We start from the raw sequence: 20,166 nt of genomic DNA, 5'->3' as shown, positions 1-20,166 counted from the left end.
CATCAGTGAGCTTTCTCTAAGTTGAAGAATAGCCTATGTTTTGCACCAGTGCTCACATTACCAAACCTGCAACAACCATTTGAGATTGAGAAAGATGCCTCCAACTATGTTATTGGGGTAGTTCTTACTCAACATGGGCATCTAGTGGCTTACCATAGTGAGACACTTTCAGACACAGTCTAAAAGTACGCCACTTATGACAAAGAAATGTATTCCATTGTGCAGACATGTTGTCAATAGAAGCATTACATTCTGGGGAAGGAAACAGTCATCCCCACAGACCACCGGCCTCTACAGTTCATATAGACACAAGGGAAGCTACAAAACGATCACCATCAGAAATGGTCCACCTATCTGCAACAGTTCCATTTAAACATTAAGTATAAGAAGTGCAGCACCAATAATGTCGTTGATTGCCTCAGCAGACCATTGGACATGGCATTGATCATTGTTATCGACTCCTGTGGGCACGAGACATCGGAGTGGTCATATGTTTACAAGAGCAATCTAGAATTCAACATCATATACTAGACACTCCTAGAAGGGAAGAAAGTTCCAAATTTTTACCTTCAAGATGCATTGTTATGCCACTTGGGACACATATGTGTTCCTTCAAGTGAGCGTGCCAAGATGATTTGGGAGGCGCACTACAGTCGGGTCACTGGACATTTCGGAAGTACATTAGATTTTGCACCACCTATGTCATTGCCAAACCAACCATCAAGAAGCAAGGTGTATATACTCCTCTACCTACTCCTAGCCAACCTTGGGAATCTGTCTCCATGGATGATATGTTGGCCTTCCTTCTATTAGGCACGACAACGATTGTGTTTTCGTGGTCGTCGACAGATTCTCTAAGCTGGCCATCATGGCAGCCTGCAAGAAGAGTATCTCAGCAGAGGCCACTACTAAGCTCTTCATTGAGCGAGTGTGGGTACACTTTTGGATCCCAAAGTCCATTATCTCAGATCGGGATAGCAGATTCCTAAGTGCATTTTGGTCAAGTCTATGGTCGATGCTCGATACATAACTCACTAAGTCCACGGCTTTCCATCCCCAAACTGATGGCCAAACAGAGGTTGTCAACATAATGATCCTACACATTCTATGCATGTACAACTTGAAGCATCCATGCACATAGGATGAAAGTCTCCCCTATGTCAAACACAGCTACAACAAAGCTCTCCACATCTCAACAGGCCACAACCCCTTTCAGGTAAGGCTGGGATTTCAGTCATTATGCCACATTGATGTTTCCATACCATTTACAGCCACTCAGGTAGACTCGGCTCATGTGCAGTCCGAAGCTGAAAGGGCTAATAGCTTCTTTGAGCGCATTCAACACATCCACCAATAGGTCAATGATATATTGGACAGATCTAATGTCAAGTACAAGAAGCACCATGATCAATCGAGTGCCATCGCAAGCTTTGCCCATTTCATTTTTTGGTTTCCCCCAACACTGCCTCTTTTAGTTTTTTGGTACTCTCAATTGTATCACAGTTTACTATTTTTGGCAGTTTTTCGGGTCTTGAACTTTTGGAGCCATTTTGAGGCCCTAAACAGTGTTTTTGGGGAAAATGTAGAGACCGAAAAATTCCAAAATTGGCTTGCCTATTTGTTTTCGGCCTTCTCTTCAAGATCTTTGAAATGAGGTATATGATAGTCAAACGAAGATTGTATGCGAAAGTTACAACCCCAGGAAGTTGATGTACCAATATACCCAAACGGGGCCCACAGTTTTGGCGCTTCATATACTAGGGTTAGGTTTTTGGATGTTAAGGGTTTTCCATTGTTTCTCAATAATAAATAGGTCTTTAAGCCTCATTGTACAATAGTAAAGAGGCATGTAGCTGCCACATCTCTCCTCAGAGATAAGATACTATCGCCCGAGCTATCTTATTTCCATTCTATTTGTAAGCATAATTTAGTATTTTTCCATTAATGAAATGAAGTGTTTTTCTGTCACATCTCTGTGTTTATGATTATATATGTAAGTTTGTTGTGTTCTTGTTTAATTTCATACCAGTGGTATCAGAGCAGACTACTCTTTCTCTGTTTTTCTTTGCATGTCCCCAACGAGGTCAGGGTATAAGGAATTAGGGCTCGATCTGGTTGAACCATTGCAATATCATCCTCCCAAAACTCGACAACCTCCCATGGTAGAAGAAAAGAAAGATGAGGGGGCAGGATATCCTTTGAAAATGTTGTTCACATAATCTCTCGAGGGACAGAGGACGCGATGATGGATGACTTTACCCAAATCCTTCGAAGGCTACCCACAGGTGATGCATATTCATCCAGTAGCCACTCTGGAGGTGCCACTCCCTTTAAGGTACAAGTTAACTTAGATATTCCCATATTCGAAGGCCTAATAGATGCATACTTCATAGATAAATGGTTAAATATATTGGAAGGATATTTTTCCGTTAATGACTTTTCCAATCGAGAAAATATTACATTTTCACTTCTCAAAGCTGCCCCACACGTCAAGGACTGGTGGGAAACCTACTGTGAACAAAAGGACAACAATGAACCCTCGCTATTTTTAGTGGCACCCACTTGGAATTATTTCTAAGACGCCATCAAGGAACAGTATTACCCTATCAGAAGCTATGAAGACAAATACATAAAGTGGACCACGCTACGACAGGGAAGGCACCAAGATGTGTTAGAGTTCACAAATACTTTCAATACCCTTCGCACGAAGCTGGGTATCAAGGATACTGAGCTTCATTTGGTGCTCAAGTACTGCAGCTGTCTACACAAGTACATTTATGACGAGATGGAGTTTGTGGACATTTCCTCGCTCGGCACGGCGTATCAGTACGCTGTACAGATTGAGCAGAATTTTAAACAAAAGAAGTGGGACTTTGGAGATGCAAATCCAAAGCAAGGAAAAGGTGCCCCCAAACCACGGAACAAGGGACCAAGCCAAGGCGGGGCTACCCAGGAAAACCCACCGAAGCTGCAAGCAAAGAACCACACCACGAAGGCGAAGAAGGACATGGGAAAATGGTGTGAGTTCCGTAAGAGCTCCCTCACAATACAGGTGAGTGTCAGGCCAAGAAGTCACTAGTGGCCGAGCTGAAGGCTTCTGAATCAAACACAGGTTTTGACATTGAATTAGAACCTGATAAGGGGACTAAAAAAGGGAAGCAGATCATTGATGTGAAGCCCAGTGGCACCATGACCACCATAAAGATGCAGAAAATTGAGCCTGAAGATCCAGAGGAGGGGGAACACCTCTTCCACTCACAGATGTGGGTGAAGGGTTCTCTGCTACAGTTCATTGTCAATAGCAGGAGCCAAAAGAACATCATTTCAGAAGAAGTCGTGAAGCGGTTGGGCCGAAAGACTACAACACATCTACAATCGTACACCATTGTGTGGCTTCACCAAGGATGAGTTCTTCGCGTCATCCAGCGGTGTCGCCTTCCCTATAACATAAAGCCCTTAACGGATGAGGTATTGTGTGACGTTGCTCCTCTTGAATTTTCTGATGTATTGTTAGGACAACCATACTTGTGGAACTGACATGTTGTATATGAGTCTAGACCCCGCTCTGTTATTATTACTTTGGCTAATAAGTTGTACACAATACCGGAGGTACCACCGCCTACCGCCATCTCTTTGATCACTGCAAAGTAATGCAATAAGATCATTTCCCAGACCAGTAAATTCATTTTCCTTATGATTTTCCCCCAAGGCAATAAGAAGGTTGTGGCCACAGCTTCCACGTAGGGCTCCTCTGCACAGTAGCAACAGATGGACAAGGTTGTGGAGGAGTACAGGGAAATTTTCGCATCACCCACAAGGGTACATCTACAATATCAGGTCAACCAATCCATCAATTTGACCTTGGGCACGCCGCTGCCCAATGGACTAATATATAGGCGCTCTGTCCTGAAGAACGATGAGATCGAGAGGCAAATTCAGGAACTACTACAGAAAGGGCACATCAAGCCAAGCTCATCACCCTATGGGAGCCCGATTGTATTGGTACAGAACAAGAATGGGACCTAGAGACTTTGTGTTGACTATCGGGCACTGAACAAGATCACTGTCCAGAATAGGTTCCCAATCCCGCGGATTGATGACCTTCTGGACTAGCTCAAGGGGGCCAAATATTTCAACAAGAATGACTTTAAGTCAGGTTATCACCAAGTGCCTATCGAACCCTCTGATGTGTGGAAGACTGCCTTCAAATCCAAGGAGGGCCTTTTCAAATGGTTGGTCATGCCATTTGGATTGACGAACTCCCTACAACCTTCATGATACTGATGGACGACATATTGTGGCCCTTCACCGATGAATTCATGGTGGTGTATCTAGATGACATCTTGATCTACAGCCAGAGTTGGGAAGAATACCTCCACCATATTCGATAGGTCCTTCAAACCCTTTGATAACACAATTTGTGTGCTAACTTGGAGAAACGCACCTTTGGCCTGACCTAGGTTCAATATCTGGGGTACATCATTGATGAGCAGGGTGTACATCTAGACCCATCCAAGATACAATTCATTCAAGATTGGCCAGCCCCAACCACTCTAAAAGAGCTCTGCAGCTTTTTGGGTCTTGCCAATTTCTACCGCAAGTTCAAGTTGGGGTTCTCTCATATCGCTTGGCCTTTAAGACAAGTCACCAAGGGCGAAGCGAAAGCAAAGCTCTTTTGGTCGGAAACCCAGCAGTGAGCATTCTTCGAGTTGAAGAATCACTTATGTTCTGCACTAGTGCTCACATTACCAAACCTGCAACAACCATTTGAGATTGAGACAGATGCCTCCGACTATGTTATTGGGGCAGTTCTTACTCAACATGGGCATCCAGTGGCTTATCACAGTGAGACACTTTTAGACACAATTCGAAAGTACCCCACTTACGACAAAGAAATTTATTCCATTGTGCAGGTCTGTCGTCAATGGAAGCATTACATTGTGGGGAAGGAAACAGTCATCCACACAGACCACCGATCTCTACAGTTCATACAGAAACAAAGGAATTTGCAAAACGATCACCATCAGAAATGGTCCACCTATCTGCAACAATTCCATTTGAACATTAAGTATAAGAAGGGAAGCACCAATAACGTCGTTGATTGCCTCAGCAGACCACCGGTCTGTTGTGGCTACAACCACCACCCTATTAAAACCTACCCTGGCCGCAAATTTGAATGGGTCCCCTAGAAGTTTGCTCTTTCATTTCCCTGAATGATTACTCTCCAAATGATCTGTTTCTATCCCAGGGGTTTCAACTCTGTGTCGAGTCAAATCTTCAATTCTTAATGGTAAGACCCCTTGAATAAATCTCTACAGTATGATTCATTTATAACCCAGTCTAGCCCTCCATTCATGTTCTGTCATCGGGACTTTTCTCAACCTTCATAAACATTCATGGTACTCTATTACCACGCATATAATCAACCCCCACTCTTTACCATGGTTTTATGTGGACTCAACCCACGAAACCTTCTATCACGCCTCTACTTCTATTACAATACTTTTCTAACAGAAATACTTTGCAAAGGTGTGTAACTTACCTTTTCGGCGCTCTTTCGGTCTTTATACATTTGTCAATGACTGCCTCTATTGCTATCGTAATCTCTCCATTTCCTCGGTTATACTGCGCTTTTCTCTTTCGCATCCGCTAAGGGAGGACCTTCCGGACTTCAAATGGAATTAATAGCAACACATATGATGTCGAGTCCATTCCACAATCGCAAATCACAATCGGCAGAACCCGAGGGTCATACATAAGGCATTCTAAGATATGGCGGACCCACCGCGATTATTAAACATAACACATGCATTTATATGGTCCGGAGCCCCATCGCATATTGCAATTAGCAGGGTCCAAGGTTTGTATATAAAGCGCACTGCGATCTACCGGACCCGTTGGGATCATTAACCACAACACATATATATTTCGAGTCCAGAGCCCTATTGTTAATCACAATCGGCAGTCAGTGAAAGTGAAGCCCATGTGATATTCAAAGGGGCGATGAGTGGACCTGGCAATAATTATACGCCCAAGTGCATAATATTTGAAGTCCGGCCTTGTGATCAGATGCGGTTTTCCTGTGCATTCCCATGGTTTCAATAAAATGTTGCGGTCTGGGTTTTCAAAGGAAAATCCCATATGGCGGACCCACTGGAGCTATCAACTACAGCACATATATATTTCGGGTCCGGCCATTCCATATCGCAATCGACGGAACCCAAGGTCCATACATAAGGCGCTCCGTAATCTGATGGACCCGCCGAGATTATTAAAGCGCAGCATAATATGATTTCGGGTCCTCTTCCGCCATCGCAATATCAGAGTTCGGCAGTCCAATAAGCCCGGTTCCTCTCCACTGAAACGATGCGATGCGATAGTGTTTCGTTGACCCGATAGGGTATAGGGTTCCCTTCTATAATATTTCAAGTCCAGATTTCAGATCTGGTTCTGTGTTATGCGATGGTTTTCAATGTAAATCGAATTCATGGTTGCAGGACTTAATCAATGCATGAATTAAAAACTAGGGGGTGATTCTTTCACACTTGTTCCTTTTGATGTTATAAATGTTTTTATGAAGGCAAGATTTTTGTTTTTAAACACTTCTATCATATTTTCATAAGCATAGTTGATGTTGGTTATCTCTGCAGGCAAGTACTGAGAGAAGGCATGCGAGGTCGAAGAACGAATGCATAAGCATCAAGCATGGCTCCAGGTAAAAGATGCATGAGCGGATTTGAAGAGTTTATATATGCAGGTGTATTCTATTTAAAGATCTGGCTTTAGGCATTGGCGGTCATGCTTCCATGTGTTACCTGTGTGTTCCGAAGGTTATGCGATCTCATGCCTTATCATGAAAAAATGACATGAATAACTCCTCCTTTCAATCGGCATCTATTCATTCCCCCACGAAATGAAACGCTCCAGAAGATGTGGCCTTTATGTGTAAGCCGTTTCACCGATCGATTCTACGCCTATATATTGAAAAGAGGAGGGAGGTGAAACATTAGGGGAAGACCGAGGGTCAGTTCCTTCTGCATAAGTATTACCTCTGAAGATGAGGGTAGGACTTTTTTTGGGCAGAATAACTTTTGTTTTATTGTGAACAAAGAAGACTGTTTGATCGAGAAAGAGCCTTTTTCAGATCTATTTTCCTTTCTTTCATGTGTTTAGAATCAGACTATTGTCGCTGGCATAAATATAAATATGTTTTGTTTTTGTGCATATTGATAGCAGACCGTTTGGGACTAGTCTTGGTCATTCAAATATGATTTGTTACCATGGTTAATTCATGAAAGGTTGCTGATTCGAAACCTTGTTAAACATCAGTTGCAAGTGTTATTTCTATGGAAAGGAACGTGTATTCCTGTATAAGTAATCAGATTGCAGTAAAGATTTAATACAACCTTGTTCATTTGTGAACTAGCAATTGATCCATTTGGACTTGGAATCTATGTATGATGTTTAATCTCTTTTGTTATGCTCCTGCAAGATAGATTAGAATAGCTAGGATTAGCATAAGTAGTTAAAATTAGTGTAGATAGGAATTGATACATATAGGTTATTTGTTTCTTTTGTTGATTTAATGGAAGTCTTATTCCGAGAAGCAATCTTTCAACACCTATAACAATTTACGGGATCCTTTAAAACCCGTTGGAACTAGCCATTCCAAACAAAAGTATATCTAATTGGGGTCTGCAATCGGGCTAGTTCCCCTTGTTGGCATAGCAAACATTTGCCCTGTCAACACGGTCATGGCACTGATCACTGTGCTCGACTTCTGTGGGAACGAGACATCGGGGTGGTCGCGTGTTTCAGGTAGGGCTAGGATTTTAGCCATTATGCTCCACTGATGTGGCCATACTATTTACAGCCACTAAGGTAGATTCAACTCATGTGCAGTCTGAAGCTGCAAGGGCTAACAGCCTCATTGAGCGCATTCAACACATCTGCCAACAGGTCCATGATATATTGGACAGATCCAATGTCAAGTACAAGCAGCGCCATGATCAACATCGAGTGCCACACAAGTTCTAGGTGGGTGACAAAGTTTAGCTTCATTTGCAGAAAGAATGCCTTGTTGGGCCCCACCGCAAGCTTTGCCCACTCCAATATGGGGCATACACCATCACCAAGGTCATTGGTGACAATGCTTTTGAGCTCAGCATCCCACTGTTCCTTGGTTTGCACCTAGTGTTCAATGTAGATCGTCTTTGGCCATACTTCCCACCATTGTTGGACACATCTGACATTGCAGAACAACTCACACCAACAATGTTAAACCCAGACTGCATGGAATAGGCCACCACTAATTGGATCATGGACACACGGATCAAGAGCACTCGCCAGCAAAATATCCAACTATATCGGGTTATCAAAGCTGGCCAACTCCTTCACCAAGGCAAGTGGCTCACCAGGGACCAAGTTCAGCAGAAGTTTCCCCATCTCATGGAGGTACTCAACACAATGGGGACCATTGCTTCCTAAGGGGGGAGGAATGATCGATGTGGATATTGGTGGCCACCTGCTTATTCCACTTAAACCCCCAACATTGTTTCTTTCAGTTTTTCGGTTTCCTTAATTGTAGCAGAGTTTACCTTTTTTGGAAATTTTTCGGGTCCTGAACTTTCGTCACCGTTTTCAGGCCCTAAATGGCGTTTTTGAGGAAAACAGAGATATCGAAAATGTCACTAAATAGCTTCTCTATTTTTTTTAGCCTTCTCTTTGAGATCTTCGAAACAAGGTATTATGACACCCAAACGGAGATTATACGCCAAAGTTATGAACCCGAGAAGTTGATGTACCAATTTACCCAAATAGGGCCCACAGTTATGGCACTTCATCTCCTAGGGTTAGGTTTTCTTATGCTTAGGATTTTCCATTGTTTCTCAATAATAAATAGGCCTTTGAGACTCATTGTAACACAGTTCAGAGGCATTTAGCTGCCACATTTCTCCTCAGAGATAAGCTACCATCGCCCAAGCTATCTTATTTCCATTTTGTTTGTAAGCATATTTCAGTATTTTTCCATTAATGAAATGAAGTGTTTTTCTACCGCATCTCTTTGCTTATGATTATATCTGTAATTTTGTTACATTCTTGTTTAAGTTTGGATCAGTGGTATCAAAGCGATCTGCTCTTTCTCTGTTTTTCTTCGCATGTCCCCGACGAGGTCAGGGTATAAGGAATTAGGGCTCGATTTGCTTGAACCATTGTAGGATCAGCTTCACAAAACCCGATGACCTCCCATGGAGGAAGAAAAGAAAGACGAGGGGGCAGGAGATCCTTTCAAAATGTTGCTCGAAGAAGCTCTCGAGCGACAAAGGGATGTGATGATGGATAAATTTGCCCAAATCCTTCGACGGCTACCCACAAGTGATGCATCTTCATCTAGCAGCCACTCTGGAGGCACCACTCCTTTTAAGGTACAAGTTAACTTCGATATTCCCATATTCGAAGGCCTGATAGATGGATACGTCGTAGATAAATGGTTAAATCTATTGGAAGGATATTTTTCAGTTAATGACTTTTCCAATCGGGAAAAGATTATGTTTGAACTTCTCAAAGCCACCCCACACGTCAAAGACTAGTGGGAAACCTACTGTGAACAAAAGGACAAGAGTGAACTCTCACTATTTTCAGTTGCACCCACTTGGAATTATTTCCAAGATGTCATCAAGGAAAAGTATTACCCTATCATGAGCTATGAAGATAAATACATAAAGTGGACCATGCTACTGCAGGGAAGGGACGAAGATGTGTCAAAGTTCACAAATACTTTCCATATCCTTCGCACGAAATTGGGTATCAAGGATACTAAGCAGCATTTGGTGCTCAAGTACCACAGTTGTCTACACAAGTACATCCAGTACGAGATGGAGTTCCTGGACATTTACTCGCACGGAACGGCATATTGGTACGCCGTAAATATTGAACAGAAGTTTAAACAGAAGAAGTGGGACTTTGGAGGTGTGAAACCAAAGCAAGGAAAAGGCGCCCCCAAACAACAGAACAAGGGACCAAGCCGAGGCGAGGCTACCCAAGACACCACGCCAAAGCCGAAAGCAAAGAACAACACCAAAAAGACGAAGAAGGACACGGGAAAATGGTGTGAGTTCCATAAGAGCTCCACTCACAATACAAGTGAGTGTCAAGCCAAGCAGTCACTGGTGGCCGAGCTAAAGGCTTCTGAATCAAACGCAAGTTCTGACTCTGAATCAGAACCCGATAAGGAGACTGACAAAGGGAAGTAGTGATCCGGATTTAAACAGGAATGCAACAAATTACAGTGATAACCATAAATACAGATATGCAGCTGAAATAATACTTCATTTCATTACTGTAAAATACTGAAATATGCTTACAAACAAAAATGAAAATAAACTAACTAGGGCAATGGTAGCTTATCTCTGAGAAGAGATGTGGCGGCTACATGCCTCTGAACTGTGTTACAATGAGCCTTGAAGGCCTATTTATTGTTGAGAAACAATGGAAAACCCTAAATATCCAAAAACCTAACCCTAGAAGATGAAACGCCAAACTGTGGGCCCCGTCTGGGTAAATTGGTACATCAACTTCCCAGGGTCGTAACTTTGGCATACGATCTTCGTTTGACGCATACAATATCTTGTTAGAAAGATATATCCGAGAACTATAACTTTGGGAAGAGAAACATCGGTCCATGGACCCATGTTTCTCCCAGTTTTCCAAAAAAAACATCGTTTATGGCCTCAAAACGGCTCCAGAAGTTCAGGACCCGAAAAAACTGCTAAAAATAGTAAATTGTGCTTCAATTAAGGAAACTGAAAAGCTGAAAGAAACAATGGTGGGGGTCCAAGTGGACTTGGTGGGTGGCCACCAATATCCACCTAGATCAATCCTCCCCCCTTACGAAGCAATGGTCCCTATTGCATTGAGTTCCTCCATGAGATGAGGAAACTTCTGTTGAACTTGGTCCCTGGCGAGCCACTTGCCCTGGTGAAGGAGTTGGCCTGCTTTGACAATTCGATATAGTTGGATATTCTGCTGGCGAGTTTGCTTGATTTATGTGTCCATGATTCGATCAGTTGCAACTTGTTCCATGCAATTCGGATTTAACTCCGTGGGTGTGAGCTGTTCTGCAATGTCGAATGTGTCTAGTAATGGTGGGAAGTATGGCCGAAGGCGGTCCATGTTGAACACTGGGTGTAGGCCAAGGAATGGGGGAATGTTGAGTTCAAATGCATTGTCTCCCACATCCTTGGTAATGGTTTAAGGACCATATTGGAGTGGTCTGAGTTTCCGATAGGCTCCAATAAGGCGTTCCTTTTGCAAATGCAACTAGACTTTGTCACCCACCTGAAACTTGTGTGGCACCTGATGTTGATTATGTCGTTGCTTGTTCTTGGCATTTGATTTCTCCAGAATGTCATCGACCTACTAGCGAATATGTTGTATTTTCTCAATGAATCTATTTGCCTTATCTATTTCAGAATGGACATGAGCCGAATCTACTGAGTAGCTAAAAATGGCATGGCCACATCAATGGGACATAGTGGGTGGAATCCCAAGCCCACCTGAAAAGGGTTGTGGCAGTCGAGCTGTGGAGAGCCCAGTTGTAGCTGTGTTGAACATAGGGGAGGCTCTCAACCCATGTGCATGGATGCTTTGAGTTGTACATGCACAGAATGTGTACGATCATCCTGTTCACGATCTCCATCTGGCCATCAGTTTAAGCATGGAAGGCGGTGGACTTAGTGAGTTTGGTGTCAAGAATCGACCAGAGACTACACCAAAAGCAACTGAGGAACCTGTTAGCGCTTGAGATTTCACCCTAGGCTGAAGAAGGTAAACCTTCAAGGCAACATCAAACCATTTCACCTCGTAGCTAGCCCTACGAGGTATGAGAAGGCTCTCTCGGGTCAGATTCGATAGATCTTTCAATATGATTAGGCTGACCAATTAATAATAAAGATTTTAGGCTAGTAAATTGATAAGGGGGGTTGATTTAATGATTTTTGGGGTTTTTGGTGGCAATTGGTGGAAGTGCAATTCAGGGTGCGGGGAATGAGCACAGTTTTTGCAGGGTGATCTTAGGGGCAAGGTAGGAGTGAGTGCTGATGCCTTAATCTGAGGTGGATGATCAGGAATGATAGAGGAGGAGCTAAAGAGGGCAAACAACCAATTTGAATCCTCTCTAGACAGTAGAAAACATAAATATTGAACAAACTAAAAAGCTGAGCATGTCAAAGCATGAATTCAAACTTTACCACTTCATCTATCAAATTAGAAGCAAAAGAGAGATGTGGAATACATAAACAAAACTTACAAGAACATGTAGAGAACACACCATCAACACAACAATCCACAAGAATCCATAATGATGTCTGCAAAACCCTGGCCTTCCTTTTCCTTAAATTGCAGAGATAGATGTACAATATACAATGAAAGCTTTCTTCCACAAGAGTCCAACCATGAAAATGAGCAAGAGAAGGCATAATATAGACCATCTAACTCCTTTCCCCACATCTAGGGGTCGAGCTCAGCTTCCTAGGAGCAGTTTGAACTAATTCTAAACTAAGCACTAGATAATAGGCAGTCAAAGAACTTGCCTCTATTACTTAGCTAACTCATCCATGCATTAATTATTCACTTTTTACATCAAGGAAGCTTCTAGAAGGGTAAAGAGAGATAAAATCTATCAATGTTCCATGAAAATTATACATTCATCCATCATCTACAAGTAAAAATCATCAACCAAGGTGAAAACAGTGTTTTCTGGCCTGAAAAGTCAAAACTGCCAAATTCAGCTCGAGTGGTCGCGCCCCCTGCTCGAGTGGTCGCGCCCCTTTGCAGCAACTTTTGAGTGGGTTCCACTGGTCCAAATCGGGTGCAAGATGGCTCATTGGAAAGCTTGGTCTGTCTACTTTCCACCCCAAGTGGAATTTCTGGATTTGGAGTTGATTTGACCCCTCAAAAGTAAATTCTCCCAAGGTCACTTTCTGCAACTCAAAAAGTGGGCAGAAAGTCATTTTTTTGATGTATTTTGAGCTTTTGGAGGCTCAAATCTCAAAATCAGGCTTCTCCCAAGTATAGGTAATTTTAGTCTTTGCATACCCTTTCCAAAAATGTCAACTTTTTGCAATTCCGAGCAATCCTCACGAGTGGTCGCGCGGGGGGTGAGACCACTCCACAGGCAAAAACCTGTAAATTTCCAAAAAAAATTCCAAAATGCTCCAAAACTCTCAAAATTTTTTGATTTTGCTGCTGGATGAAGGCTAATGAGTACCATGGTGAGTGAGGGATGCCTCAGCCAAGATACGGAGTGGGTTTGTCCTTTTCTTCTTCTTCTGGGCCTCTGACAGCTTCCTTCGGAGAATTTTCATTTTAGCCTTGCAAACATGCAATCTTGCCCAATAGTGTGTTTTCATGTTGCGTAGCAGCTCTTTGTCATGATTTTCCTTCTCCAACAATCTCTCCAAGCGAATATTTGCTTGGATGAGCAATGACTCCCTATCAGCGGGCAATGGGTCCCCGGGCCTCCTGCGGTTCAAGCCTCTGTTACCGCGGATTCTCCATAATTCATCCAGCTCTTTCTCCGTCTCTAGCTGTTTGTTTCGCTGCTTTAAATAAGTGATAGTCCACTGAGCCATCTCAAGCTTCCGCTGCAACACAAGGTTCTCCTCCTCTCTCTGCCTAATGAGCTCATAGAAATCTGAAGAGGAAGGAGAATGAGCATCAAGATCAATGAAATCAGGATGTGCCTCGCCAACTGCCTCATCCTCAACCATGGGCTGCTTGCCCTCTCGTACTGCCTCTGCTGTGTCTCAACCTCCGTGGATGAAGATCGGTCATCACCTTGCTCATTAGTCTCAGTGGTTGACATGATGTTATTGAGCAAGGTGGAACAAATAGGCAAAGATGACTGCTGCCCTGCCTGCAAAATGCTGAGAAGTATGTTGTTTTCAAGGGGAAAAATCATGAGGAAAATGTTAGGGGAGGGAGTTTATATAAGGAAAGGGAAAATATATACAAAAAACAGGGAACTTTGAAGGAAATAATCACACAATGTCAAACATGCCATCTCATCTCTCATCATTTGCAAATCAATACTTTATTAGGGAAAATGTGTGTTTTGATCACCAAGGGAAAGGACAATAAAAATTTACATGATGGAGGGAATGAGGGCATCAGTATCAGGGTATGGGGTAGCATCAACCACAATCAATTTTACAGGCTGCTCCTTTTATTTTGCTTTTAATGTCATTCATGAGCATACTCTGTTTTTTCAACCTTTAAAATGGCTTTTGGATGCTAATGGGAAACAGTGATTTAGTTTATTTGATCACGGGGGGAGGGGAAGGGTTCTTGTGACAATTTTGCAATGGAGGGGAGAGGGACTGTATCAAGGGAATTAGGGAAATGAGGGGATAAATGAATTAGGGTTTGGGACTAGGAAAACTACTAACAATGCTGCCAACCCTATTTCATAACAGCAGTTCCTTTACAATGCTGGCAGCTTTCATATTTGCTTTTGTCATGGGTGAATTAGGGTTTCAATTACATGCTTTGACAAAAGGGAAGGGATATCAATTGCATAGGGATTTTTAGAGGATTAATGAGCAATTGAATTAGGGTTTTCATGAGGGGAAAGGTAAGGGAAAACAGAGTTTAGGGATTAGGGAGGAATACCATGTCATTGTGCAAACCCTAGCCACAGCAAACTGCTCCTTTTGAAAACATTGCAGCTGTACATTTGATAATCTTTGCATGAACACCATATAGCTACTAACCTCTGATTTTTGTGCAGCAAGATGTCCTTTCTTTTGTTTTTGTACTAGGCTATGCAAGTTACATTTTTGCTCTGTTTTTTCATAATTTTTATGTGCATGCCTCTGTCATCAATTTCTTTTTCTTTTCACTATGTTTGTTTTCATTCATTGCTGTGCCTTTTACATATGTTTGCTGTGTGCAATAGTGTTTAGGGTTTGAGCATGATATATGAGGGAAACTAGGGTTTGAATAGAGTTTAGAAGGGATTTGGGTTTCATGGAATTGGGCTGGGGTTTTAGCATTTCTTTGCAAATGAGTTGATAACAACAACACTTTAACATTTGTGATTTTATAATGGGAAAACAAATGGAGGGAACAAAGGAATAAAGAACCTTGAAAAACAAACAAACCCTAGCATAAGCTTGCAAAACAACAAGTCACTTAACCTATCTTTTGATAATTTTTTGCATGGTGAACATGAGCAAAAACCAATCATTGAATCCATGGCACCATCACTTAAAATGTTTAGGAGGCCTACCTCACTCCGATTTTCAAATTTGGCGGAAATTTGAGTCAATTTGGCACTTACAGCCTGAGTGGTCGCGCCCCTGCTTGAGTGGTCGCGCCCCTTAGGAAAATACACTGCAGAGAGGCCTCTGAGTGGTCGCGCCCCTGCTCGAGTGGTCGCGCTTTTGCAGGAGGCTTTTGGAGGCCTTCCCGGTGTCGGAATTGGGTGCAGGATAGCTCGTTGGAAAGGTATTTGAGTCTACTTTCCAACCCAACCGGAATTTTTCAATTTGGAGTTGATTTGACCTGTCAAAAATCAAATCTCCCAAGACTGGTCAAAAAGTGCCCAATGAGGCTGCCTCAAGGAAGAGTGTTGTTGCAGTCAACTTTTGAATGCCTTCCTCAACCCCAAATTGAGCTCATGATAGCTTATTGGAAAGATCTTTGTGTCTAGTTATCATTTTACCTATCAAGAAAGTCATTTGGCCAACCAATCTAGGATAAAACTTGATTTTCCCAAGGTCACTTCAGAGGTGCCTTTGATTCTCCTGAGGCAACGGTATTCTTGACATTTCTCTCAAACCATGACACCTGTGAAAAGAGTGAAGGAGGTTTCTCTTCTTTGGCATGTTTTGGACAAAAACCTCTCTCAGTTTTGAAAAATTCATCTTTTATTGCTCAGAACCATCATTTTAGTGAAACTTGCCCCGATGTGTGAAACAAGGAATTTTGTCGAAATGGAGCGAAATGAAGGGTATAAGGGGCTTCTAAATTCTTGAGGAAATTTTTGGGAGTAGGGAGGGATGTTAGGAAGTAGGGGAAAGTAGAATCTCAGAGATTGAGTGAGAGGAAGGGGTTCAAAAGAGTGAAACACAGGCCCAACCTAGAAAATTGCCAGGTTGTAGCTAGAAACTAGGGTTTGTGCAAAAATGAGGAATTTGGGGGATCTGAGTGTTGGGAAGTGTTTGATAAGGTACATTAAGGATAGGGGAAGGTGTATGAACATCAGGAAACAAGTTTTGCCGATGGTTTGTCCGCCCAAGAGAAACTGCCTTCAAAACCCTAAGAGAGGGAAATGACCTTGCCTGGGCGCAACTGAAGCATGAACAAGGTATCAAATGACCCATTAGACACTGACATGATAATGACAACCCTATGAATGATGATAGACTCAGCTGGATAGTGACATAGACTGACATTTGGGCAAACCCTAGACCTAATGGCTAGTGACCAAATTTTGCTTGAAGACTCACTGAAATGACAAAATTTGACCTTGACACTTCAAAATCACTATGCAAGAGCACATTTGATCACTGGAGGAAGGCTGTAAAGACTGACACTAACATTGGCTCCAATGGGGATGGTAGCTCCTTGGAGGTGCCAAGAACCTTAGACCTCTGGGAGAGCAGACCAGTGCTTTATTCATTGGGCAATGGAGTCATAAACTCAAGCTGAAATGCATGACTGAAAACTAACACAAACTAACTTAACAACAAGACTAAAAATTGACTCATAAAGGACTCATGACCCAACTAGAAACTGACTCGATACTTAAACACAACCGACAAACTGACAATGATGCTCAAAGTGGAGCTTATTCATCACAACCTACTCTAACAGTTTCATTCATCACCTGATCAAGTGAAATGAAACAACCAATGCAACCAAGTAAGTATTATGTCTGTTGTTTGAATCCTCCACAAGTGTTCGCTTATGAACAACAAGAGAGAACTACTGAAAGGCAACTCTGATGGCAACTTAGAAACAGATCCGTTGAATGATATGAATTCTCTATCCGCCTCCAAAAACACTGCATAAGGATCTTGAAATTCAAGCACATTGGAACTTAGCTCATACAATGGAGTACTTCTCTTTTCCTCATACCATGCATGCAAACTTTGATCTGAGCCTTGTGATGAGACCCCTGCTGAAAATGATGAAGAAACTGGCTGCTGGATCAAGTTCATATCAGCACATGTTTCAAGCTCACATGTAGTCAATGGAGATAGATTTTGACTGCAAAACTCATCCAAAACATCAGCTATGGGATCATGAAAAACTTGAAAAGACTGCTGCAATGTATCCATTGAAAATGTATGACATCCTTCTAGCTGTTCATCTTTTTCTTGAGAGATTTTACGAAGATTTTGCCTTATAAACTGAAATGTTTCGAAACAAAAGGGAATAGAATCTTCCTGCATCATCACATCATGTATTTCATCTTCCACAACTTCATCTATAATCTGACCTTCATCCTCAACATTAAAACTGAGTGATTGTTGATTTGTTATAGGCTTTTCATTTGAAGATGTACTATGCAATCGACCCTTCAAAAACTGAAATGATTCAAAACAGAATGGTACGGAGTCACCTTGAATCATTAAATCAGCTGCAATTTGACAATCAATGGCTTTCGGGGGTTGCAAATCTGAATATGAGAAGTCTTGAACAAAATTTTCATTGCTCTCAAGATGATCTAAATCAAGACTTGTTGAAAACTGATTTCTGATTGCATGGTAGTTATCTCTGATGAACTGACATGAATCAAAACAAAAAGGCAAAGATCCTTCACTTACTTCAAAATTTGCTGCACTTTCCTCGTCACTGTCATAGCTGATATATGATGGCTGAACATTGTATTCAAGCTGCTGAAAATGAACTTCTTCCTCCCACAAACGAGCTGCTGATTTGTCTGCAAGATTAGCTTCTGTTTGGAGAACATAATCATCATCATACTGATCATAATGAGGCAAATCATCATCAAACATACACATCATATCAACAGCTCTCTCTTCTTCACAATGATCTATAAAACAATCACTACGACAACTAGGGTAAGAAACAAAATGTTTTGGATCAGCAACTTGTTCTTCTTCAATCAGCGAGCCATGAACATCATAATCATTCCTTGCGGTGATCTTGTCCATCATCTCTTCTACTGCACTTACCAAAACGTCAAGCTTTACCTCTAGAGATTCGGCCGGATCTATGTTTTTCATCTCTTCTTCCTTCATCCTTGCCCTTCGGATCAACAAATGAGCCTCTACACTTACTGCACTGTTTTGCATCTCATGAAGTGTTGCACTATCCCTTTCTCTCAGCTGAAACTCCATCTCCGGATCAAAGGCACCCGGATAGTGCAAGAGAGCAGATCTAGGAGAAGGTCTTATATCAGCTGGCATCGAATAATAAACTTGGTTAAATCTGGCTGAAAATTGTTGTACCGTCTCGCCTGGAAATCTTTTCAGCTGGTTATACTCTTCTACGATCAAGAAAAGGTTTTGTCCGATCATCCACCTATCGAGAAAAACTTTGACGAACTGCTGGAAATCTGAGATGCTTGCATCAGGCAGGGTTTTGAACCAACTCTTAACTTCAGCTTGCAAAGAAAGAGCAAAAAGCCTTATACTAACATCTTCTTCATCAACTTCAAAAAGATCTAGAAAATTCTCAAAATTCTGGACATGTTGCTCAGCGTTGACATCCTTACTTTCACCATCAAACCTCGGCAAGTATAGATCATAGTTTTTGGGGAAAGCATGAAGAACAAAAGGTAAAACAAGAGGTTTATACCGATCTGGAATTTTACAAGGTATAGGGGTATGTACAGCAGGTATAGGTTCATCACAAAATTCGGAAAAAGGATCGTGATCAAGCTCAAAGGCATGCAAATCTTTGGTATTCACACTTTTCAAAGGGAAAGAATCAACTGCAGGCCGAGGATCTCTTCTCAAGCATAATATACTTTGCAAAGCCTTCTTGACATTCTTGGGAAAAGAGAAGAAATAATTTATGACAAAGAACAAAATGTCTTGGATGAAATTCCAACTTGAATACCTGATCTTGCCATATTCTCCTTCCATGTTTCTGCTGGTCGGGATCATCCTCCAGTGGAGTCTTTGGATCTGATCTTCAAAACTGATTTAGAGTCGCCAAGTGAATGATTTCAGCCTTTCAAGTGTCTGATCGTTGTTCACCATCAACAATCAGATCTGAACTTGATACATGTACTGGGGTAAAGTGTCAATGAAGCGCTACATTCACAAGCTCACGGAGATTGACTGAAGCAGCGTTTATCTACTAACGCTGATGTAAAACAAGAGCGTTTTCGAAGGCTTCTGGCGTAACTTCAGGCTCCGTCTAAGACTTATGAAATAACACGTCAATGAGCAAACGATTAGTTGTTCTCCCCAGTATGGTCGCCAATATGTTAGCGCTTGAGATTTCACCCTAGGCTGAAGAAGGTAAACCTTCAAGGCAACATCAAACCATTTCACCTCGTAGCTAGCCCTACGAGGTATGAGAAGGCTCTCTCGGGTCAGATTCGATAGATCTTTCAATATGATTAGGCTGACCAATTAATAATAAAGATTTTAGGCTAGTAAATTGATAAGGGGGGTTGATTTAATGATTTTTGGGGTTTTTGGTGGCAATTGGTGGAAGTGCAATTCAGGGTGCGGGGAATGAGCACAGTTTTTGCAGGGTGATCTTAGGGGCAAGGTAGGAGTGAGTGCTGATGCCTTAATCTGAGGTGGATGATCAGGAATGATAGAGGAGGAGCTAAAGAGGGCAAACAACCAATTTGAATCCTCTCTAGACAGTAGAAAACATAAATATTGAACAAACTAAAAAGTTGAGCATGTCAAAGCATGAATTCAAACTTTACCACTTCATCTGTCCAATTAGAAGCAAAAGAGAGATGTGGAATACATAAACAAAACTTACAAGAACATGTAGAGAACACACCATCAACACAACAATCCACAAGAATCCACAATGATGTCTGCAAAACCCTGGCCTTCCTTTTCCTTAAATTGCAGAGATAGATGTACAATATACAATGAAAGCTTTCTTCCACAAGAGTCCAACCATGAAAATGAGCAAGAGAAGGCATAATATAGACCATCT

This window comes from Pinus tabuliformis, chromosome 4_1 (genome assembly GCF_031772625.1).
Source record: "Pinus tabuliformis cultivar Carrire ecotype Pingquan chromosome 4_1, CPIR1, whole genome shotgun sequence".
Taxonomy (NCBI): Eukaryota; Viridiplantae; Streptophyta; class Pinopsida; order Pinales; family Pinaceae; genus Pinus; species Pinus tabuliformis.
Note: the sequence above shows the minus strand (reverse complement) of the source record.